The sequence below is a fragment of the Spermophilus citellus genome (assembly GCF_964194105.1).
Source record: "Spermophilus citellus genome assembly, chromosome: 16".
Classification (NCBI taxonomy): Eukaryota; Metazoa; Chordata; class Mammalia; order Rodentia; family Sciuridae; genus Spermophilus; species Spermophilus citellus.
In genome coordinates this window covers 83,703,506-83,730,049 of record NC_138196.1, presented here as the reverse complement: position 1 = coordinate 83,730,049, position 26,544 = coordinate 83,703,506, and positions in this window count along the sequence as shown.

The following is a 26,544-nucleotide window of genomic DNA, read 5'->3' as shown; positions in this document are numbered from 1 at the left end:
TGTATAAAGTATGTTCACATCAATTCATGTCTTTATACATGTACTTGGTTTTTTTGTATTTCAATTCTTATTACACATACATACCACAATTTTTCATATCTCTGTTTGTATACAAAGTACATGTATGAAGACACATCCAATTTGTGTCTTCATACAGGTACTTTGGATAATGATGTCCATCACATTCCACCATCCTTGCTAATCGCTTGCCTCCTCTCTTGAGTTCCTTATATATCCTGGAGATTCGTGCTCTATCTGCCATGTGTGTGGCAAAAGTTTGCTCTCCAAATGTTGGCTCTATCTTCACCTCATTGATTATTTCTTTTGCTAAGAAGAAGCTCTTTAGTTTGAATCCGTCCCATTTATTAATTCTTGATTTTATTTCTTGTGCTTTAGGAGCCTTGCTAAGGAAGTCGAGGCCCAATTTGACATGATAACGATTTGGGCCTAATTTTTCTTCTATTAGGTGCAAGGTCTCTGGACTAATTCCTAGGTCCTTGATCTACTTTGAGTTGAGTTTTGTGCATGGTGAGAGTTAGGGGTTTATTTTCATTTGGCTGCATATGAATTTCCAGCACCATTTGTTAAAGGGGCTATCTGTTCTCCAAAGTATGTTTTTAGCTCCTTTGTCTAGTATGAGATAAATCTATTTTTGTAGGTTTGTGTCTGTGTCTTCTAATCTGTACCATTGATCTACAAGTCTATTTTGGTGCTAATGCCATGTCATTTTTGTTTCATTAGCTTTGTAGTATAGTTTAAGGTCTGGTATTGAGATGCCTCCTGTTTACTCTTCTTGCTAAGTATTGCTTTATCTATTCTGGGGCTCTTATTTTTCCAAGTGAATTTCATTATCACTGTCTCTGTTTCTATAAGGAATGACAATGTGATTTTAATTGGAATTGCATTGAATCTACATAATGCTTTGGGTAGTATGGCCATTTTGACAATATTAATTCTGCCTATCCAAGAGCATGGAAGATCTTTCCATCTTTTAAGCTCTTCTTCAATTTCTTTCTTTAGTGTCCTGAAATTTTTGTTGTAGAGGTCTTTTACCTCTTTTGTTAAGTTGATTCCCAAGGTCTTTTTTTTTTTGAGGCTATCATGAATGGGGTAGTTTTTTCTAATTTCTCTTTCATAAGATTCATCACTGATATATAGAAAATCATTTGATTTATGGGTATTGAATTTATATCCTGCTACTTTGCTGAATTCATTTATTAATTCTAGAAGTTTCCTGGTGGAGCTTTTTTGGTCCTCTAAGTATAGAATCATGTTGTCAGCAAATAATGATAGTTTGAGTTCTTCTTTTCCTATTTGTATTTGCAGTATTTCTTAAATGTTTTATTCTGAATCCTTTCTGGGCTTAAAAAGTATTATTACCCAGACCCTTTTATTGGTTTGGAATGTATTAATTCTGTTTTAATACCCAATGGTATGGTGTAAAACATTGATGCATTTACTTGGTTTCACAATCTCTACCAGTCGAGCAAGAAACTTACACTGGACTCTGATCTCTCACATTATTGATGTGCAACTTTTGAATGAAGTTTTGTTTTTTACTATATCCAGTACCATGGACTTATGTCAAGAAGTATGAAGATTACATGTTTTCTAGCTTTTTGTTTATTTTTGTGTCTTGGATTTTACTATCTTTCCTTTTAACAGAAGTGCATCATTTATTAGTCTATTAAAATTATTGAGAACGGTTGGTAAAATCTTTGTGGATTTTTTAGTAAGTCATCTTTACTTTTGCTTACTCATGAACAATATTTCAGCTAGAAATAAAGTTCTAATTTGAGATCTTTTCCCCGGAGTCCATTAATTTTGGGGTTTCATGTCTCTAATGAGACAGAGTCTAATATTCTCCTCTTTTTGTGTAACCTGCTGAAATCGGCCTTGGTCTTGGTAACAGGGCAGGCTGACTGGGTTTCTGAAGGATTTCCTGGACACCACCAGACACCCAGGAGCAACAAACACAAAGAGCCGACCCAGAGGGGGGATTAGCCTCCTGAGCAGGGAGGGGGAGAGAGGCGGGGAGAGAGGCAGGGAGAGCAGAACGCCCTCTCTTCCTGCTGACTGCTATATTGTTTCTTGGACTTTAAGGTTTCAGTTTGTTTCCTAATTTTAGATATGAATTTGTTTTTATTTCTCTCTTCCATAGTTCAGTATATTCTTTCCATCTGAGATTTTAGTCTCTAACGTCTGCAAAATGAACAACCTGTGTGATCTCATTCTAAAATTCCAATTTTTCCTGTAGTGACTCTGTTTTTCCTGAACCATAACTCTTCTCTTCCTTCTCTCTCTCTCTCTCTCTCTCTCTCTCTCTCTCTCTCTCGCCTCATCATTAGCAGAGCTTTTTTCCTATGGACTCTCACTGTGGAAATACTCCATAGATGTATTTTTCAGTTGCTTCTATTAACCATAGGGATTGGCCAGTCACAGACTCATTCTGATGCTTCTCCTAAAAGGCGGTTAGGACACTCAAATGCTGTGAATCCCAACCCTTCCCCTGAGTTCTGATTTCTCACCCTGACTCCAGTTCTAGCTGAGGCTCTTGCCAGCTGTCGCCCTTGCCCCTTGCTTAGGACCATCATCACCTTCCGCTGTCCCCAGCTTCCTGGACAGTACAGTCTAAGAGGTTCCATGCTGTCGCCATCACACCATCCTCAACTCCCTGCTCCACACAACTGCGGTGTCATCTGCGGCTCCCACGTAGGTGCAAATGTCACTTGTCTTCATTCCTGCCTGAGTCCTGAACCTCCTTCAGCAAATACTTGGTTTTTGGTTTTTTTTTGTTTTTATCTTTGAATACACTTGAGAAATACGCTGGAAAAAAAATTTCTTTCCTTTGGAACTCAGGTGTTTTCTGTTTTATCAAAAGCATTTCTACTTGTTTGGAGGAGACGGTAACCACTTCTGCCGGTTCAGTTTGTTGCCTCCACCTGTACACTAGGGAAAGAGTACTTACCCAGATGCTTCCAGCAGATCCTGAGACCATGCTAAATGACTCTGTTTATTATGTGGGTGTGATATGACCCACAGAATATGTGGGTTTGTGCTTTTAATAGGCAGAAGGAGAACTGAACAGTTAATTTCTTGAGGCTTCTTAGAAATGTTAGGAACTTGTTTATTTTCTTCTTCACACATGACTGAGCTACCATTAGCGGTGTGACTGATGTCTCTGCTTTGTCTTGAGAGACTCTGTACTTGTGAACAGTTCACTTTCACATTGATAATTACTCCCAGCAGAACCTGTTTCTTTCCTGTGTGTAAGCCAGAGTTCTCAGTTGTTCATACCTTCCACTGGCAAAATTTTCTTCACCCATCAAGCAATATGGTGCTCTTGTGTAAGAACCATTCATGGTTGTCTGGGCCATTTTTAGATTTATTCATTACATTTTGGTAGCAAGTGATTTGCAATTCTAATGTAATATTTTACTTTATGCACATAATATATGACAATCTACTATATTTTTCAAAAACAAAGTTGTGCTCCTTACAGGTAAAATTTGTACACACACAATGCAAGTAAGGTTTTATTCCAAAGCATAGTACATAAAATTAATACATAATACATAATACAGAGTCTGAATAGTTTGACCAATCTTCTGCAGGTAAATCATCTACTGTTGACACAGGTCTTCAAACCAGAGGACCCATGGAGCCACAGTGCTCACCAAATATGAATTAAGTTCATATACTCAGGATGTGAATGCAATTTATACAGTTTTACATCTTAAAAATGCATACAAATTTCATTGCCTTCACATTTCCAGATAAATAAATTACAACACAGAGGTTGCTTTATACACTCTTGGTCAAATAGCCATCCGATGTGGTCACCATTAAAATCAGAACATTTTCTACTTTAAGTCTGGTTCCCAAAATCAGAGGAAGTGCCTTCCTCACTTGTCCTTTGTCCAGAGCCCCTGTCCAGAACAAGCGCCTGAATTTATGCAGCCTGAGTAAAAATCACAGCACCCAGCAAGAGCCCCTCTGTGAAGAAGTCTGCCTGGTAACCAAGTGATCAGCCTTAAACTGAGTCCTTCTCTGTTATCAGTCCTGTGGCCAAGAATCACTATTTCAAAACAATGTGCAAACCATCTCCATTATTCCTTAAACAACCAACCAAACACAACCCTTCACTTCCTTGGCCTCCCTGGACACGCCCAGGTCGGCCACAACTGTTTTCCCAGATGGCGACCCAGGGCATTCCTGGACAAACTGTGTCGGAGAGCCCGTCTCCATGCCCGGCTCAGGGTTGACAGAAGCACGTGCACAAGGAGATGCGACCACAGAAAGCAGAGCCAGATGGAGGGATCTTCAGTGTTCACCTTTAGCAGAATGATGTCAACTGTCCCAAGATGGTAGACATTTTCCTCTTCAAATCAAAGAACCCACAGAGACATATTCTGCCCCAAGTAGCTTTAAAATGTTTCACTCATGGTTTCAAAATGCCACTGAACTCCTACTTTATTCCATAAAATTTGGGGGGACAGATTTGGCAAATGAAAACACCGGTCTTGCCTCCAGACGTTTGCAGTCTGGTGAGTCCGTTCATTAATCCAGTTAACTCAGATGTGCACAAAGCAAGCCAGTCTACACAGCAAGAGTCCCGTGCTCTGGACGACCGATGGGACGCACCTGAGAGGTGACATTCGCTCTGCGTCTTGAGTAAAGGGATTCAGTGAGGAAGTGATGCCTGGTCCAAATGGCGGGGTGGAGGGAGCCATCTGGGAGGAGTGGCGGACGGGATGCTCGGGCGGAGGGAGCAACGCGTGGTTCTGGGGAGGAGTGGACCCGGGCGAGGGTCTGGATGCTGCTGCAGCGCAGGGAGGGGGTTGGAGTGGGCCCAGCTAAGGGCGCGGCCGCCCAGCGCGGTGGTCCTCAGCAAGAAGCAGGCTGGCGCCATCCGAAGGGGGTTCACAGAAGGAGCGCAGCGGCCTGTGCAAGGTGGGTCAGGAGAGTGGCCAGGACGAATCCATGACCCACCAGCCATAGCTCTCCCGGCTGTCCAGCTGAGGGCGGTGCCAATGACACGGTCCAGTGCCCAGGAACCTGCAGCCACCAGCGCTGAGACTCACATGAACCATTTCTTCTCTTTTCAGAAAATCGGGCCGAGCTATTCTTTACCTGCAAATACAGAGCGTTTTGCTCACAGCACAAATCAATATTTCAGATACTAAACGTAAGGATGAATTATTGTGTATTCAAAAAGCAGTGGCCTGCCAGCAGAGACACCTCTGCTAATTTAGGATTTCATGCTTATTTCTGCAATGACGATAATTTTCTGAGTGGTGGTGATAAGTTTCCCTGGGAGTATCCATCCTGAGCCTGCATTTGTCATAGGCTGCTGACTCATGTGATCTCATTATCAGGGAAACAAGGCCAATTATGGGTGAGAAATCCAGAGGACACTGAATACAGATCAACTTGCACTGAGATTAACAGAATCAAAACCCAAATAAAATAAAGCAACAGAAAAGGCCTAGATTCAGGTCTAGTCTCTTTGCTCATTGACAACTCATTTTCTTAATTTAATAAAACTTCTAGGACCTAATTCCCTATGAGGTTGGTTTTTCAGCATCTCACGTGTGTGTGTGTGTGTGTGTGTGCGTGTGTGTGTGTGTGTGTGTGTGTGTGTCAGAGAGGTGAGGGGGAGAGAGACAGAAGGAACTCGGGTCCTCAGCTGTTAGGTAGAGAACTGCAGAACAGTATTTGACCATGTCATTGTCCCTGAAATGTGTTGGTGATGGACAGTAAGGGCAGGAGTGACCATGTCCAGGGCAGAGTCCATGTGTCTAAGAAAAAGTGCTGTCAACCAAATGGGTGGTAGAATCAGAGACTGAACAAATGTAACCACGATGGCAGATAAATGGGGGAGGCGGAAGCAGGAGGCCGTGAGGACAGTGGTGTGTGTTTTAGTCACTTTTTACTCAGATGAGACAGAAAGGCCTCAGAAGAACAATTTTAGAAGTGGGAAGGCTGATCTGGGGGCTCACAGTTCCAGAGGTGTTAGTCCAGAGACAGCAGACTCCGTATCTCTGGGCCATAAGCACATCATGGCGGAAGAGTCTGGTGTAGGAAAACAGCTGGGAACAGGGCACCAGGAAGCAGAGGGAGAAGCTCCACTTTCCAGGGATAAACTATACACCCCAAAGTCCTGCCTCCAGGACCCACCTCCTCCAGCCACACCCCAGCTGCCTTCAGTCACCTCTCCGTTAATCCCTCTCCAGGGACTGATTCTCTGACTGGGTGAAGACTCTCCCAACCCCGTCATTTCACTTCTAAACTTTCTTGCATTGTCTCACACATGCACTTTGGGGGGATGCCTCACATCCAAACCATAACAGTGTGGAGGGGGACAGTCTAGTGAAAGTAGCACTGGTAGGAGGGCAATTGGTATTTTATAACTGTTTCTCCAGAAAACAGATTAGGATCTGATTTAAGATCTCTATTCTTCACACCATATTTCTGAGTTGTAAAACTTATTTTCAATTTCCTTTACTACCTATATCATTTTAAAATAGAACTTGGCACAAAGCAGACGTTTTAAATATGTCAGATTCATAGAGAAGAAATAAATTTTAAGTCAGATTTGAGTATACAGAAATATCTCCCATGTTTTTCTCCATAACTGAGTTATTTTAGTTAGTTTAAATTTTGGATCATAATCTCTTCTTGGTAGCAGAAAGGCATCTTGCCAGTCCATGGCCAATTTAGTCATCTTTAGGTTCCTTTAGTTTATTTTCTGGATACTCACTTTGTTCAGAATCCCCTCCTCTGCTTTTTCCTTTCTAACTCTCTGGTGTCAGGGGAGAGTATTGTATTATATAGCACACCCCTCTGTTCAGCCATAGCCAACTGCTTACCCACAAGAAGGCTCGCCTATCCCCCCTGCTTAACCAAGATGCATTCAAGAAGGCGACACTTTTGCACAGCGGAGTGCTGCACTAGGTATAAAAAAAGCCCTCTGCGTGACCACAGCTGGCATCAGTGGAACTGAGCTGAGGACTTGGCGTCACCATCACCCAGATCTGCAGGCACAGAGGAGCAGAGCCTGGGCTTGAATGGGTCCCCATGGAGAGGGAGGAAGGCTGAGCAACACGGGAGCCACGGGCCATGGACAGGCCCGTCCACCAGATGAACTGGACAAGAGCCTAGCCAACTGGGCTGCTTCCCTCATTTAAAAGTGAGCTCCTACTGGGTGCCGCAGAAGCACTGCTGAAGTGGCTAGAAAAGCAGCGAGAGGTTGAGAGGACTTTTGGGGAATTGTTATTTTTAGCAAATAATACAAAATTTTCTGAAGTTGACTGCTAGCATCCTCTTCTTATTTTTTTGTAACTCATATTATGAAATCCTTCAATATGCATCCAATTAGAGTACACAGCATAACAAAGCCCTAGTTGATTTTTCTGGAATACCTTGAAGCACATTTTAGATAGCATCTCCTGTAGACACATCCATCCACATTCTGCATTACTAATCCAGACCTTTCTTGGTAATACCTTTATTGAAGTAGAACTCACTTATCATAGTGTTCACCCATTTGAAGTGTACCAATCAATGTTGTTTCGTCTAGTCACAGAGCTGTGCCATCAGCCCCACAGTCAGGTCTACCATACTGTCCTCCACCTTCCCCCACAGAGAAACCAGGCTCTCCAGTCCTGCCCACAATCCCTGCTGCCATCAGCCCTGGGCAGCCACCTATGCCCTTCCACCTTTTGCAGAGTGGCCTCCCCTGGGTGTTTCACAGAGATGGAACCTTACAACCTGTGGCTGTGGTGTCTGGCTGTTTTTGCTTACATGTGGCTTTCAATTTGTCCATACTGAGCCTGACCCAGCCCTTCCTTTATTTTTATGGAAAAATAATAATCAATATGTTTTCATACCACATTCTGTGTATGTTCCATCAAATGGATGGATGCTTTTACTTAAATTTAGTGTAATTCTCCAGAGTGGACACAACGAGTGGACATTTGGTGTGTTTCTGCCTTCTTAGGAGTAATTAGCAATGAACTGTTTAATGTAAGATGTTGTGTGAACACGTGGCTCTCTTCCACTTACCTGTTGGATTCCTGGACATGGCAATTCTATGTTGAACTTCAGGAACAGCAAGACTGATGGAAACTTCTGCCCCATTTTACACTCCCACCAGCAGTGTGCGAGGCTCCTGGTTCCTTTGTATCCTCCTCAGGATGTCCCCCTTTATTGTTTGACTTCTTTATTCCAACCATCCTGGATGTGAAGTGTCTGCTACTGAGCTTTGACTTCATTCTGCAGTGACTAATGAGGCTGGGCATCTTTTCATGTGACTTTTTGGTCTTCTGTCTTTTCTTGAGAAATATCTGTTCATACCATTTGGCCAGTTTTAATTGGGTTGTTTATATTCTTTTTTATTCCTAAGCTACAAGAGCTATTCATGTAAGTTTTAGGAGTACTAGGTAGAAGTCCTCATTAGATGCAGGGTATGCAAACATTTTCTCCCATTCTGCGTTCTTTCAATTTTCTTGTTAGTATATTTTGAACATGATGTTTTAAATTTTTATAAGGCTCTATATTTCTAGTTCGCTTGTTGCTTTTGTAATCATATTTACAATTCATTACCAAACCTTATAGAAAATGTAAAGCTTATCTGAATGTTCTTCATTTATTTCAGTATGCTCCAGATCAGCAACCAGGAACAAATGTTCAAAAAGAGGACTAAGACTATTTTATATCATTCTTTTTAGGGGGTGGATACTGGGAATTTGAACTCATTTACCACTAAGCTACGTCCTTGGTGTTTTTATTTTAATTGAGATAGGGCCTCACTAAATTTCTGAGGCTGACCTTGTCTTGGGATCCTCCTGCTTCAGTCTCCCCAGTAGCTGGGATATATGCTGCTGTGCCCAGTTATTAATTCTCAATGTTGTTTACCCTTTAATTTCTATACACTAAGCCTGTATACTGTGACTTTTAGTCCTCCTCTCTTAGAGCCTAAGTGTATAGGACAAATATTTCCCTCTCAGTGATTCTCTAGCCATGTCCCACAATTTCTAATCCATAGTTTTTCCATTTTTGTTAGATTCTAGATACGCAGTGACATCAATTTACGTTTTTCATTATACCCAAATGCTGTTTAAGAAAAAATGATTTAAATTCCCAGGTATTAGCATTGTTTTCTTTTATGATTATGCTAATATTTTCAGCTTATTGAATTGTGATCATAGAATTTTCTCAAGTCTTTTCCTACCCGTTGGAATACATTTAATTTGTAGATTTACATACAGCTCATTTTTGTGAAAATCTCATCCAAACTCTGAAGGGCAGTACATCTTCTGGTGTTTCTATGCTTATATGTATAAATGTAATCAGTAGAGGGAGAACTTACAATCTTGACTTCATTATCTAGCTTTGTGTTGAGCAGCTTTTGGTGGTTTAATTCCTGCACCGCCTGGATGGACTGTCTTCCAAGCTGACTGGGATAGGCTGTTCTCTCCAGGAGCAGAAGGTGAGCATCGTAGCTTTGTGGGCTCTGCCGCCTCCTGGAGCCAGGGCTCGGCTCTGTCCTCACCCCCATAGAAGGGCCACGGGCAGAGTGCACATGTCGGCTGGTGGCTTGGCTGGACATCAAGGCCACAGGGCAGAGGCCAGCAGCTTGTCCGTCCTGGAAGAGTCTAACACTCTCCATGTCCTAGTCTAGGGCTCCTCTTTATTGCTTTATGAAGATGAATTCTGAGCTGATTTGGTACTGCTATCAAAAAATGATAAGTTTCGACTTCAGATAGAATGGCAGGTCCTCTTGGCCCTCTCTGGTTTCCTTTTCTCCTGGGTTCAGCCTTCCGTGGCGTTAAGAGTGTGACTCTGGTTTGGTTTTTATTTCCTGGGTCTGTGTTCTTCTTGTCAATTTTCTCCACTCACACACCAATTTTCAGATGTATATGTTCCATCAAATGGATGGATGCTTTTACTTAAATTTACTGTAATTCTCCCGAGTGGACACAAAGAGTTGGCTTTACTTTTAGGCTACTTGTCTGCCTTTCTGTTTTTATTTTAAGGGTTTTCACTGCTCTATGGATTTGTTAGTTCTGCCTTCCCATTAGTTTTGTTTCTGTTCTATTGTTATAATTACAGAGAATTTATTTTATTACAGGATTTATTTCTACAATGGTAATTTTGCATCGTTATACTAACCATTTTCTTGCCTAGTGTCTGTTTATTCACTTTATGAGTAGTGGGAGCAAACTCATATTTCATTTTCTTTCTCCCTGCCCTCCTTAGATTGCTTAGATTTTTTTTTTCTTTTTCAGTGCTTTGCTTTAAAAGAAAAAAGAAAAACCCTATATCTGTATTATAATTTTTTTTCATTCTTCCACTCTCATTTTTGTTACCTATTCTTTTAAATGTTTTCAGAATTTTAACATTTATATTCTGTACAGTAACTATGAATGCTTATTTCTATTAATGTAAACTGAACATTTAAATATTTTAATGCCCCCCCCCAATAAATCATACCCACAGTGTTTATTTGTGAGCAAGACTTTCCACCTTGGAGTCCCTGTAATAGGGCTTCTTATCATTACATTTCTGTAATTCATTTATTGTTTTGGGTAGGTCTTTATATATGAATGGCACTTTGGTCAGCTATTAACTACTGAGGGCCACTCTCTTGGTTTTATTGGAAGTGTCACTAATCCTCAAGCATTGAAGGTTGCTGCCAAGAAACGTGAAGCCAACCTAGCATCCTCTCTTCACAGGTTAATTATTCCTTTTGCCTTGACACCCAATGAATTCTTTTAACATGAAGCCACATGGCTAGAATATCTTTGCCTTGTTTGTGAAAGGGATACTGTGTGGATGTCCAGTGTAAGATGTGAAACAGCCTTGTATTTTTTAGAAAATAATCCTCACGTGATAATTGTGTGGTCTTGGCTCTGACTTTAGTTCTCCATCCGGTGGACACCAGATACGGACTCGCAGAGCTTCCCTGAGCCCCCACCAGCAGGAGTGATCTATTCATCATATTTGTCAACCAAATGTTGTCTTGTTTTCTGGCTGTGCTGTTTCTGCATCCCTCTGCTGTGTTCTCTGTGTCGCTTGTGGGCTGGGCTCTCCATGTGACCTTCCTTTCAGTTACTCTTGGTGCCCCCTCCCCTGAGCCCTGTCGCTCAGGTTCCTTCTGTCCTGGCCGAGGCCTCCCGATGCTGGTGCGCTGCTGCTCTTTCTCTTATTTTATAGAAGTGATGGCTTCATTACGTTTTTATGCCCTTAATTCCCAGCAATGTATCTAGAACCCTGTGTCCCTTCCCTCGGAGGAGCCGCCAGCCGCGGGCTCTTGGCCTCCGGCCTCCCCCGTGGCCTCCCTCTGCTGTCGCCGTCTTTGTTAGGATCTGGGGCTGCTTTTCCATTTGATTTTTTTTTCTCGTTTCTTTCTTGCTGTTTCTAGAATGACATATTTGCTAAAACACAAACAAGTGGACGAGACACAGACACGGTGGGAAGGGCAGGCAGCTCTGGCTGGAGGGCCTCCTCCTTGCTCTGCTTGGTGACATATTTCGCCCTCACTTTCCTGCGGGTGACACGAAGCCGGCTGCTGTGCCCAGTGTGAACTCCTCTCTGCTCTGCTTTCCTCAGCAGCAGGGTCCTGGGAGCTCAGAGAGGCTGCAGATTTCCTGGAAGGAGGCCAGGCGGAGTCTGAGGAGAGCCACCCTGGCCCTCCCCGCTCCATGCTGGGGAGGAGACCCCTCCCTGGCCTTCCCTCTGCACAGGACCAGGTCTGGGGTCCTACCTGGGGCTTCTCAGGCCTCCTGGGGACCTTGGAGGAGAAGGGAAAGTGCTCTCTGTTTTCAATCCTTCATGCTGAAGCATGCTGTTCATTTTGTACTTTTTCATAGTTCAGAAAGTTTGATTCAAACATCAGCATCTTGTGATAACCGAATGAACTAAGCTGTCTGAGGTGGGGGGTGAGCGTGAGAGGCCCCTCCCTGCCAGGAAGCTTATCACATTCTTAACATGAAATTAGCGTGTCGAGGACATTTCCATAAGCTGGGAATTTTTATATCTGTTACATACAAAACACCTTGAAATTTACTGATATTAAGAGAATATGAATAATAAAATCGTTTTAAAACACCTATTTACAAAATTAAAAATTTAAAATAAGATTCTACAATATTAAATTAAAACCTTTATCTGAAATATCACAAAGGTACCTGTGAGAAATTAATAATAATAAAAAAAAACCTCAAAAACTAACAGTGGAAGTGTGCACACACTAACATACAGCTCTAAGTTATTCAAGTTTAATTTCAGTTTTGGAGAAAAATCAGATTTTTTTCTTAATATCCTTTGTTCTCACTGTGTAAGAGTTTTTACTTCTCCCTAAAGTGGACAAAATTAAACGTGAATTTTAAGTGACCAGTGATACCAGCCAGTGGTGGGACAGAGGGCTCCAGCTTATTACAACATCCTGGAGAAGCCAGGGAGCCGTCAGGACTCACGTTGTCAGAGCTCTGAAAAGCAGTCAGAGATTCCAGCAGCCAGCACACACCGGGCTCTGAAAGCCAGTGGCGGAAGGGTCCCTCACCCTGGCCCTGTCCTCCGGGGCCCAGCTTCTGTTCCCTGTGGGCCCAGGGTCCTATCTATCTCCACAGAGGGCGGAGTGGGTCTAATCCTCAAGTTACAGTGTGAGCTGCGCTCATCTTTCTGGAGCTACCAAAAGGTCCAATGCAAAGTGTTCATTCCGCTTTGTCGAATTCCAAACACCAGGTCGGGAAAGCAGGGGCATCGATGGAAACTTACGCCAAGAGCACAGCCAGCTACCTGTGGCTCTCTTCCACTTACCTGTCGGATTCCTGGACATGGCGATTCTATGTTGAACTTCGGGAACAGCAAGACTGATGGAAACTTCTGCCCCATTTTACACTCCCACCAGCAGTGTGCGAGGCTCCTGGTTCCTTTGTACCCTCCTCAGGATGTCCCCCTGGGCCTGGGAGGAAGAACTTGGAGCAGCTCCTTTGAAAAATCAGGGAATTCCGAGGCAAAGTGTACTGAGGGCGGATTGAAGAAGCCACGTTCATGTCCAGGGAAAGGTGCGTGTCCTGAGGAAAGCCAGCAGCTGCCCTCAGACTGGTGTTCCTGGGCTCAGCATCATTCTTGAAGAGCCCCGTTCAGAGCCCATCTGCAAAACTGTGTGAGATTGCTTGTCTTCTGGAATTCGTGGCACCACGAGTGGACTCACGGTGAGAAACAGCGCACTGACCACACAACTTTGGGAAAGTTGATAGACCAGCAAAATATAGGCTTTAAGAATATATATATATATATATATATATATATATATATATATATATATATATATAAAAGTGAACCCTGAGGAAGGGAATCATCTGGTTTCCAGAGTTCTACGTTATTATATCCAACTGTTTCATTATCCACCAAATACATAAAAAGGCCTCTGAAGGAATAAGAGAGCAAGCCTGATGCAAAAGAAAACATTAGATTCATCGACACCATATTTGAAAAAGACTACTAGGCATTAGACATTGAACTTACTAGACAGAGACTTTAAAACAGTGACCTTAAGTACACTTAAAAAGCCAAAGGATATTGCTTTAGACAGCTTTGTATTTCTGTGACCAAGATCCATGACAAGAACAACTTAGAAACCAAAGTTTATTTTGTCTCATGGCACCAGAGGTCTCAGTCCATAACTGACTTCATTGCCCTGGGCCCAAGGTGAGGCAGGACATCATGGAGGGACAGCATTCTAAAGGAAAGCTGCTCAACTCATCTCAGGGCCAGGAAACAAAGAGACAGAGGGGAAGGAAGAGGCCCCAGAGCAAATGCACCCTTCCAGGGCATGCCACAGGTGACCCATCTCCTCCTGTCCAACCCCACCCGCCTACAGTAACAACCTTGTCAGCCCATTCAAACTGGGAGGGACTGATTAGGTCCAGCCACAATGACCTAATCATTTGACCTCTGACTATTCCTGTGATAACAAGAGTTTTTGTGGGACACCTCATATCCGTGCTATAACAGATACCAAGGACTAAAAGAAAATCAGGAAATGCATATGAAAAAAAAATGAGACTATCAAAATTGAGATGGAAATTATTGAAGAAACCAAACAATTATGGAACTGAGAATTTCAATAACTGAAATGAAAAATTCACTAGAATAGATCAAAAACAGATTTGAGGAGGCAGAAAACATAAATAGTGAAATCGAAGATAAAGCATTCAAAATCATATGGGGTGAATAAATACTAGGGGAAAAAAGAATCAAAGAAAATGAATGAAGTGTAAGCAAACACGGGGGCATGATCAGGTGTGCTATCACAGGTGTTAGAGACCCACAGGGGTTGGGGGAAGAGAGGGAGAGAGAAAGAGAGACAGAGAGAGAGAGAGAGACAGAGAGAGAGAGAATGAATTAGAAGAAATAATGTTTAGAATCTTCCAAATTCATAGTGATGTCAATAACTTCTCAAAAGTACATGAATCCAAACATTCAAGAAACTAACAAAACAAAAGCCCCACAAAGTTGAATCAGTTCACAGTGGTCCACCTTAAGACACATTGTAATTGAACTATCAGCAGTCAAAGACAATGATGAGAACACCAAGATAGAAATGGCTTCTCATAGATTAGAGATCATCAATATAATTAATGGCTGATTTATCATCAGAATCCTTAAAGGTCAGAGGGCACTGAGTTGTCATACTGAAGGTTATAAAAAATCAAAATAAAAGTAAACCATTAATTATATATCAAACAAAATGACCCTTCAAAAGTGAGGGAGAAATTAAGATGCTTCTAGGTAAACAAAAACCTAAGGAATTTGCTGCCACTAAACCAACTCTATAATTGCTAAAGCGAATCCTTCAGGTTTAAATGAAAGAACAGTAGCCATTAACCTAGATCTCTGTTTTAAAATAAGCTATGTAGAAAATGCAGAACCATTGTATATTTTTAATGTGTGAGTGCAATTTTTATCTCCAACAAAATTCAAAGGACAAATATGTAAAGGTATTTATGAATTATGATATTGGTAAAGGTTTGAAGATTTAAAGCAATACCTTTGTGTCACACTTGTGACAACAGCAGCAATGGAGAGAAAGTTTCATACAGGTGCAGAATTTTTGTATGCTATTGAAGTTGAGCTGATAGCAAATCAAACTAGATCTACCAACAGAGGATTAGAGACAAAAGTGTGATATGTACAAAAGTGAAATAGTATCTAATTGTGGAAAAGAATAAAGCTGTGATTTTCATATGTATATGTATGAATACATCACAGTGAATCTCACCATTGTGCACGTCCACAAGAATGGGGTCCTAATCAGAATAAGAGATATGTATGATATACATCAAAATGGATTCTACTGTCATGTGTAACTACAAAGAACCAATTAAAAAAAAAGAAGGAAGTTATGACATATGCTGCAATACGTGATCCCTAAAACAGTATGCTGAGTGAAATAAGCCAGAAACCATAAGGAAAATGTGTATGCTTATACTTAGATGTCATACACAGAAGAGGCAGATGTGCCAATCAGAAAGAAAGTTAAGATTACCAAGCACAGTGGCCAGACCAGAACAAGGAGCTATTGCTTAATAGATAGAATTTCTATTTGGGTGATGGAAACCTTTTAGAATTAGATATTGTTGGTGATTGTGCAGCAGTGTGAATGTAAAAATCAATGCCATAATATTGTACCCTTAAAATTATTAAAATATTTTTTTCCTTCCAGTTATTTTACATAATGAAAAAATATAAAAGTGAATTACATAATTAATTTAAATAACAATGAAAGGAAAATAATAGCAGTAATTTTAAGTCATGTTCTCATTATGTAGAAATCCCAACATATTTTGGAATTGGTATCTTTAGATCAGGAGTTTTGTTTCATTACTACCCTTACCCAGCTACTCTCTCAGTATCTTTAAATATGAGCTTCTTCATCTGAATAATGAAATTACATTATTTCCCAACTGAATTCACAGCGTACTTCATAAAACACAATAAACTTCTTCAATTGGTAATACTTTGAAAATGATAAAATAACTTTCTATTTTTAAGATAAAATTATTGTTAGTTATTTAATTTTGTGGATTGCACAAATGGTACAGAATTGTTGCGTAAGCTCTATTTCATATATTCAGGAAAGTAAGAGTAGACACAAAAATAGCAGTTTTAGAGAGACAATAGAAACGCGGTCCTTTTCAGTTGAATTGATATGAACAACTTTCTTGCAAAAACTGCACGGTACCCGCCCACAACAATGCTCTTTCAAGAATCACAAGAACCTGATTCTGCTCACCAAGCATGAACCAACTAGAATTATTTAAATTCCCCATATTCCTCTCTTCTTATGTTTTATTCCACACAAAATGGCTCTTGAGTGTCCACGTACAAAATGAAAGTTTCAGAATTTAAAAACATCAAGGAAGGGGGAAAAATGGGAGAGGTGGTGGCTTCCCATCAGCCTGGCCAGGCCGTGGCCCACAGTCAGGTCCTCTGCCAGCCTCACCGCTTGGCGGCCTTCTTGCCTCCACTTGCTCCTGCAGTTCCACTTCCTCCCCAGGATGCAGTTCAGCTTGTCTATTGAGTGGGACACACAGCCGGCTGCTTCCAATGCTGTGGAAAACCTGCAGCACTTTCAGAACACACTGCCCACTTTGGAAAGGATAGTCTGTGGCAGTTAAAACCTTCATATTAACTATTAACCTTCTGATAAGATTCAGATCTTCTCTGTTTATTTGACCTAACACTAATTTTAAAAGGAAAGTTTCTACATAGCGGAAAAGTGAGAAAAATCATGTACCACACACTTGAAAGGAGTATAATGAGGAGCCCACGGTCTGTGGCCATGGGGACAGGCATTTCAAGGCACAGCCTCAGGGGCTTGACTTCTGGGTGGCGGGGAGAACAAAGGGGGCACTTGTGGGCCAGGGAGGAAATCACTGGGGAGTGGGACAGGGTTTCCAGTGGCTTTCACAGTTCCCTGTCTTCTCAGGAGTGGCTTCTAGTGTCTGGCCTTAGGGGATGTGGAGCCAGCCTCCCAGGTATGCCCAGACTGGGGTTTTTTTTTTTTTTTCCCATAATAGTGAGATTTATTTGGACCTCCTCCTGCATGCATATCACATGGCTTCCTCCATTTCAGCCCACAGCACTACCTCTTCTTTTACCCAAATTCCCCTCCTCCACCACCTTGGTCTTCCTTCTATTTATTTCTTGTTTTTAACTGGTACGTTGTAGTTCTGTATAAAACTGGAGTGCATTATGACATAGTCGCACACACGGAATGATTTGGTCTACCTTACGACCACTTCTTCCTCTTTCCCTCCCCTCCTCGTCACCCCTGGTCCCTTGATTCCACTCTACTCTTTATCTTCTATTTTCATGTGGTTCCCTTAAGTTTCTCTCAAGTTTCCACATGGGAGAGCGCTGGACCCTTCCCTCTCCGGAGTCTGGGGTTCATTTCACTTAGTATGATGTCCTCAAGTTCCACCCGCTTGTCAGCAGATGTCAAACTTTCATTCTTTATGGCTCAGCAAAGTTGTATGTGTGTGTATAGGTACCACATTTCCTGTATTCACTCACTTGTCGACATGCATCTGGGCTGGTTCCAGAACGTAGCTATTGTGAACTGTACTGCTATAACACTGGTGTGCTTGTATCACTGCAGTGTGCTGATTTTAGTTTTTGGATAAATACCAAGGAGTGGGGAAGTGGGTCTTATGGCGGTTCCATTCTGAGTCTTTTGTTAAATCTCTATTTTGCTTTCTAAATCCATTCTACTGATTTTTAGTCCCATCAATAATGTATAAGTGATCTTTTCTCCCACATCTTTCCCAGTAATTATCATTATATGTATTTTTTTTTTAATTTTGGGTACCAGGGATTGAAATCAGGGGCACTTGACCACTGAGCCACATCCCCAGGTCTATTTTGTATTTTATTTAGAGACAGGGTCTCACTGAATTGCTTAGTGCCTCACCATTGCTGAGGCTGGCTTTGAACTCACAATCCTCCTGTCTCAGCCTCCCAAGCCACTGGGATTACAGGTGTGTGCCACCGCACCCGGCATCATTATTTGTATTCTTAATGATTGACATTCTAACTGGGACAAGATTAAATCTCAGTGTAGTTTTGATTTGCACATCTCTGCTTAGTAAGGGTGTTGAAAACTTTTTTCATGTATTTGTTGGCCAATTGTATTTCTTCTTTTGAGAAGTGTCTCTTTAAATCTTTTACCCATTTATTGAGTGGGTCATTAATTTTTTTCAGTGTTGACTTTTTGAGTCCCTTAATATATTCAGTTATCAATCCCCACTTAGAAGGGTACCTAGCAAAGACATTTCCCATTCTATAGGACCCTCCTTCACACTGTTTCCTTTGCTCTTCAGGAGCTTTTTAACTTAATGTCATCCTGCTTATTTACTATTAGTTTTATTTCTTGAGATTTAGAATCTTGTTAAGAAAGTCAGTGCTCACAACCACATGTTGGAGTGTTCCTCTGTGTTGTGCTAAAGCAGTTTCACTGCAATTGACTTAGAGTGGATTTTGGGCATTTGAAAGGTAGGGATCTACTTTCACTCTTCTCTATACGGATATCCATTTCACCAGCACCATTTGTTAAAGGAGTATCTTTTCTCCAACTTAGGCTTTGGGCAAGTTGTTTGTTAAGGGTCACATGACTGTCCATCTGTGCATTTGTCTCTGTGTCCTCTGCTTTACTCTATTGGTCTTCCTACCATGATGCTTTTGGTGATGATTGCTTTGTAATGTAATTTGAGATCAGGTGCTGTGATGCCTCCAGCTTTGCTCTTGTTGTCCAGGATTGATTCAGCTATTCCAGGTATTTTATTCTTGCATATAAATTTTAGGACCACCTTTTCCTAGTTCTTTGAAGAATGTTATTGGTATTTTGATGGAGATTGCATTGAACCTGTATGCTGCTTTTGGTAATAGGGATCTTTTGATATTATTTTTACTTATGCATAAACATGGTAGATCTTCCCATCTTCTAAGATATTCTTCAATTTCTTTCTTGACTATCTTATATTTTTCATTGTAGAGGTTTTTCACCTTTTTGGTTAGATATATTTCCAAGAATTTTATGTATGTGGGCTGTTGTGAAGGAATAACTTTAGTGATTACTTTCTTACTGGGTTAATCATTGAAGTATAGAACAACTATTAATATTTGTGTGTTGATCTTGTATCCTGAAACTTCTCTGAATTTGTTTATGAGATCTACAAGTATTCTGGAGGACTTTCTGGGGTTCTCTAAAAATAGAATTATGTCATCAGCAAGCATAAACAGTTTGAATTTTTCTGTTCCAGCTTCTATCCCTTTAATTTCCTTTTCCTGCCGTATTGTTTTGGTTAAATTTTCCAGAACTGTATTGAATAGGAGCTGTAAAATTGGACATTCTTTTTGATTCCTGATTTTAGAGAAAATGCCTTTGCTTTTTCTCCATTCGGTGTGAGGTTGTCCATGAGTTATTCATGTGTGTTTTTGACATATGAATATATCAAGTATATTCTTTTTATACCTAGTTTTTTTCAGAGTTTTTAATATGGATGGATGCTAGATTTTGTTGAAGGATTTTTCTGCATCAATTGAAATGTTCATGTGATTTTTGTCCCTGCTTCTATTTATGTGATGAATTATATTTATTAATTTTTGTATATTGGACAAACCTTACGTCACTGGGATGAAATCACTTGGTTATGAAGTATAATCTTCTTAATGTGTTTTTGGATGCAGTTTGCTAATAATTTATTAAGGATTTTTGCATCATGTTCATCAAAGATATTGGTCTGTAAATTTCTTTCTTTGGTGTGTCTATATCTGGTTTTGGTATCAGAATGGGACTGACTTCATAGAATTAGTATGGGAGTGTCCCCTCCCTTTCTAATTTATGAAATAATTTAAAAAAGGAGTTCCATTAGTTCTTCTTCAAAGGTATAGTAGAACTCGGTTGAAAATCCATCTGGTCCTGGGCTTTTCTTTGTTAAAAGATTATTGGGCTGAAAATATGGCTTAGTTGCGGAGTGCTTGCCTGGCATGTATGAGGCCCTAGATTTAGTCCCCAACACCAAAATAGGAAAGCTTTTTATTAATACTTTAATCTTTTTTTAAATTTTTTTTATTGTTGGTCGTTCAAAACATTACATAGTTCATGACATATCATATTTTACACTTTGATTCAAGTGGGTTATGAACTCCCATTTTTACCCCGTATACAGATTGCAGAATCACATCAGTTACACTTCCATTGATTTACATACTGCCATACTCGTGTCTGTTGTATTCTGCTGCCTTTCCTATCCTCTACTATCCCCCCTCCACTCCCCTCCCCTCCCCTCTTCTCTCTCTACCCCCTCTACTGTAAATCATTTCTTCTACTTGTATTATTTTTCCCTTTCCCCTCACTTCCTCTTGTATGTAATTTTGTATAACCCTGAGGGTCTCCTTCCATTTCCATGCAATTTCCCTTCTCTCTCCCTGTCCCTCCCACCTCTCATCCCTGTTTAATGTTAGTCATCTTCTCAAGCTCTTTGTCCCTACTCTGTTCTTAGTTACTCTCCTTATATCAAAGAAGACATTTGGCATTTGTTTTTTAGGGATCGGCTGGCTTCACTTAGCATAATCTGCTCTAATGCCATCCATTTCCCTCCAAATTCTATGATTTTGTCATTTTTTTAATGCAGAGTAATACTCCATTATATATAAATGCCACATTTTTTTTTTATCCATTCGTCTATTGAAGGGCATCTAGGTTGCTTCCACAGTCTTGCTATTGTGAATTGTGCTGCTATGAACATCAATGTAGCAGTGTCCCTGTAGCATGCTCTTTTTAGGTCTTTAGGGATTAGACCCAGAAGGGGAATAGCTGGGTCAAATGGTGGTTCCATTCCCAGCTTTCCAAGAAATCTCCATACTGCTGTCCAAATTGGCTGCACCAATTTGCAGTCCCACCAACAATGAACAAGTGTACCCTTTTCCCCGCATCCTCGCCAGCACTTGTTGTTTGACTTCCTAATGGCTGCCAATCTTACTGGAGTGAGATGGTATCTTAGGGTGGTTTTGATTTGCATTTCTCTGACTGCTAGCGATGCTGAGCATTTTTTCATGTACTTGTTGATTGATTGTATGTCCTCCTCTGAGAAGTGTCTGTTCAGGTCCTTCGCCCATTTGTTGATTGGGTTATTTGTTATCTTATTGTCTAATTTTTTGAGTTCTTTGTATACTCTGCATATTAGGGCTCTATCTGAAGTGTGAGGAGTAAAGATTTGTTCCCAGGATGTAGGCTCCCTATTTACCTCTCTTGTTGTTTCTTTTGCTGAGAAAAAAACTTTTAATTTGAGTAAGTCCCATTTGTTGATTCTTGTTATTAACTCTTGTGCTATGGGTGTCCTATTGAGGAATTTGGAGCCCGACCCCACAGTATGTAGATCGTAGCCAACTTTTTCTTCTATCAGACGCCGTATCTCTGATTTGATATCAAGCTCCTTGATCCATTTTGAGATAACTTTTGTACATGGTGAGAGAAAGGGATTCAGTTTCATTTTGTTGCTTATGGATTTCCAGTTTTCCCAGCACCATTTGTTGAAGATGCTATCCTTCCTCCATTGCATGCTTTTGGCCCCTTTATCAAATATAAGATAGTTGTAGTTTTGTGGATTGGTTTCTGTGTCCTCTATTCTGTACCATTGGTCCGCCCACCTGTTTTGGTACCAGTACCATGCTGTTTTTGTTACTATTGCTCTGTAGTATAGTTTGAAGTCTGGTATCACTATACCACCTGATTCACACTTCCTGCTTAGCATTGTTTTTGCTATTCTGGATCTTTTATTTTTCCATATGAATTTCATGATTGCTTTATCTATTTCTACAAGAAATGCCGTTGGGATTTTGATTGGTATTGCATTAAACCTATAGAGAACTTTTGGTAATATCACCATTTTGATGATGTTAGTTCTGCCTATCCATGAACAGGGTATATTTTTCCATCTTCTAAGATCTTCTTCTATTTCTCTCTTTAGGGTTCTGTAGTTTTCATTGTATAAGTCTTTCACCTCTTTTGTTAGGTTGATTCCCAAGTAATACTTTAATCTTAATGCTTGATATTGGTCTCTTTAGGTTTCCTACATCCTCTTGGATTAATTTGGTTAGTTCATAAGTTCCTATAAATTTGTCCATATCTTCTAGATGTTCCAATTTATTAGATTATAAATTTTTAAAATATTACCTTATGATCTGGATTTCAGTGATGTCTGTGATATCTACTTTTTCATCTCTAATTTTGTTGATTTAGATCTTTTTTCTCTTTCTTTTGACTAGTTTGGCTAAGGATTTATTATTATTAATTATCTTTTCAAAGGACCATCTCTTTGTTGCATTGATTCATTGCATTATTTTCATTTTTAATTTCATTAATAATTATTTCATGTCTTTTAGTGGTTTTTGGAATTACTTTGTTTCTGCTTTTCTATGGCATTGAGATATATCATTAGATTATTTAATTGGGATCTTTCTTTGTTTTCTTTGTTGTTTTTTATATTTAATACTATAAATTTTCCTCTTAGTACTGCCTTTATAGTGTCCCAGAGATTTTGATATGTTGCATAATTTTTCCTTTATGCTTCTAGGAATTTTAATAGTTTTCCTCTCTTTTCTTCTATGATTCATTTCGAAGAGTATGATTCAATCTTTTTGTTTTATATGGTTGGTATAATTTTCCTTAATAATATTCATTTCCACTTTTATTCCTTTTTGATTTGATAAGATACAGTAGATTATATTGATTCTTTAAATATTTGCTCCTCCTCTGGCTGCAGAGATTCCCCGCGCTCACTTTCGACCCACCTTCTCGGCATCGGGTGAGAGCAGCCTCTCGCTCCGTTCCACGCCCTCCAGTGCCAACGCAGTGCCCTTCTCCCCTTCTTCCTGCTGTGCTCCTGGCTGCAGTGAGTTGGGAGGCCACCATCGCCAGCAAAGCTGGCCCATCTCAGATGTAGTATTCTTGCTCCCTCTTCAAAGCTCTTGAATTTCTGGGTCTCTATGATTATTTTACTGTCCAGTGCTGAATTTCAGTGAATTTCCTCCATCACTCACCTCGAGTGAAGCAAAACTCCTGATGGTTGAATCTGCAGCCTGAGCAGATGGCAGGCATCCCCCTCCTCTGACCCTCCTTCTTGTGGTCTTGAGCACGCGTCCTTAGCACTTGCTGAGACTCCTCCAGGCTGGTTTGAACAGCAGCTGGTCAGAACTGGAGCAAATTCACCTGGGTACTTTTGCCTCAGTGGGCTTCCCCTTTTGATCTTACTCCCTGACTTGGTAGCCGTCTCTGATTTCAGCTCTGCTTTCCACAGGAATACTAACAGAGAAAATTTGCAATAATCCACTATTAGGATTACAGTCGAAGATTTAAAATTAAGGCCTCCACCAGTAAGTGGACCATCAGTGTGATTATTTCAAAAGTAACCTGAATATCACTTTATCTATTTTAGGAAAACATGTGAGAACTACTTACAATTTTTCCGATTATTAAGGATTGTCATTTGAAAAATAAACAATGCAAAACAATAATGAAAGAAATCAAAGAATATCTAAATTAATGGAAAGCTGGCCATCCCAACATCAAAATCCTTGCATGCTGTTCTGCTGATACTAACAGTTTTCACAGAGAAGCAGAACTCCGGAATAACAAGCAGGGCACTGAGGAAGAACAAAGTTGAAGGACTGACTGACCACTAGATTTCAGGACTCACTCTACAGCTGCATTAATCAGACAGCATGGTATTGGTGTAAGAATAGATACACCGATCAATGGAACACAAAAGGTAATCCAAAAATAGACAAACCTAGTCAACTGATCTATGAAAAAAAGCACAAAGGCAATTCACCATAGAAAGGAAAGTCTGTTCAATAAATGGTGCTGGAAAAGCTGGTATCCCTATTTCCATACCACAGGTACAGTCCAAGGGGCAATGGTGGCCAGTTCTGTGTGAGTGAGGGCTGACCCAATGAGCAGGGGAATTTTCAGAACAATGACATTACCCTGTGTGATACTCTCAAAGCAATAACACTATGCAAAGTGCAAAGAACTGTACACTCTAAAGAATAGACTTTAGTATATTCAGAAATTTTAAAGTCATTTTCTCCAGTGGGGGCATAGAGGAAAGTCCTAAACACTCCAAGAATTTCTTTGATTTACAGAAGGATTGCCCCCCATACTATCTTCACAAATTGAAAATGTAGTAAATAGAAACTGTGTTGAATAACCTACCTCAGTGGGCATCCTAGCTGAGCATCACTGTAGGGTGCTTGCTGTCTCCCAGGTGACTGCTGGTGGGCACAGACCCAGAACAGGGCTGGGCCACCGCCCCACAATGGTGACCACCCCTAGGGCTTTAGGCTCTAGACTTCTGGGTTCTTCTTCCTGCCTAGGAAAGAGGTCCGCAAAGGGGCATCACCGGCTCAGCGGCGTCCACTAGGACTGACAATAGACACACCAATCATAACCACACACACTTCCCGTGGGGGTGAAATAAGTCCCCCAAACCACACTGCTGCTGCTGCTGACGCCTGGCCCCTGCTGTCGCCTGTGCTGAATAAAAGACCAGTATGCTTTCTGACTGAGCGGCTGGGGTTGAGGCCAGGGTCTTCGGGGGTCTTTCAACTGCAAGGTTGATGGGGTCTGGCTCACTGCCACTGTCCAGCCTGACCAGAGACATCCTGCTGCATATCTGCCTGAAGAAAGATCACAATTCAAAATCACAGCAGGGTTATCACTTTCACAAGACTGATAAAGTCAGAAAACCCAAAGTCAATCATGGTAAGTTAGAGATCGTCTGTATAGGAGCACTGACATTGAACAATTATGTAAATCGATGGAGATGGGAGTTTTGTTTTAGGAAAGTAGTGGGAGAATTGTCCAATGATGCAAGAGGTCAGGGGAAAGTTTCTGGGGTCAGTATGAATTCATACACAGCTCATATGTGTACTGAGATTGACACGTGCAATCATTTCTGTGTATGACTATATAGCAATTTAATGCATTTAACATGCATTTTATACATATTAGCACAACAATTGAATGAACAAATTTTATGTAATTGGCTAAGAAATCAAAATTTCACTGAAGTAGTCAGCTACCGCTGGACAGGAACAGGAGCCAGCATACAGCTGCCAGTGATATTATTGAAGGTAGAATCCCACTATATTGAGAAAATTATTTTCCATCAGTTTCTTCCTTACATATGGTTTTCAATGTTTTTTTTTTTTCTGGAGGAATTTCAATAAGTCTATGCTTTCTTCTTACAAATATCAGACACCAGTGATTCTTGACAAAGCTCTGGAACAAAGTATCAATTTCTTGTGGGAAAAGGCAGAGCTTCTCATCTCTGCTTTTGTCTTTTGGGGTCTGTAAATTCTATTCTTCTACAACGTCTAACCTGGTAGAAGGAAAAAGATGACTGTGCGAAGGATCTGCGGTAAACCTTAGGTCTGCCACTCCCAGGCCATGAGACATGTTTTGTTCCTGGTGTGCCCTCAAGTGCACAGAAGTACACAGAGTTGATACCTGCAAGGTCTGGGCCAGGGTTTCTGCTTTGTGAAATGATGACAAGTATCCAATAATTGGTCATAAAATACTACTCCATTCACGAGATTTTTCAGTGTGACCAACAATAACTTATTAGCCTACAGTGTTATGATTGATTATTCTTTACTCCTTGAGCTAATCTGAAACATGCAATCTAAATCCCTTGCTTATCTGCAGCTCTAATTCTTGGTGATTTAATTGTTGCACAGCTTGCCCAATGAACTGCTGCTTTGTAATTAAGAAAATTGTTGTTTTGGATTCCTCCTTCTAAGTCCATGCTTTCATACCTACTGCTAGACCAAATGCCCTGGTCCCTCCCTCCCCACCGCTCAGAGAACACTCTCCATGGGTCATCTTTAAGGCCCTTTAAATTGCTCATGGCTGAAACATCTAGCTGTTTAACAAAATCCATTTCTTCTCCTTCTTGGACACACTGCATTCCTTCCTCTTACAGTTCCATGCAGGGCATGACTGAATGCTGCGTAATGTGAGCAGGAGGTCTAGACAGCCCATATGAACCTACCACACCACTCCATGTTGTCATTTCTCATTCTACCACTGGACACAGTGGTATGCAGGCCCGCAATATTGTTAGAGCCATGCTGGGAAGAGGGCTGGATCCACAGTCACTCTGAAGGATAGCCTTCTACCAAGAAGGGCACAAGCTTGCAGTTGAGGCTTATGGAAGTATGCATCAGTTTTTTGCAAACTATTGACATATCTTAGCTACTATACTCTGATTCTAAGTAAAACTAATAATTTGAAAACTAAGATAGTATGTTTTTCTCAACCTGATTTTCATCTTGTGGGAAAATTTGCATCTTCCTCAGGATGAGCCAGCCTCTCTTCTATAGTGTGTTGCAAGAAATCTGGTCAAACCCAGCAAAGGAAGGACAAACAATGTTTTGTTCTCTGTTTACCTCTTTGTCTGCCCAACA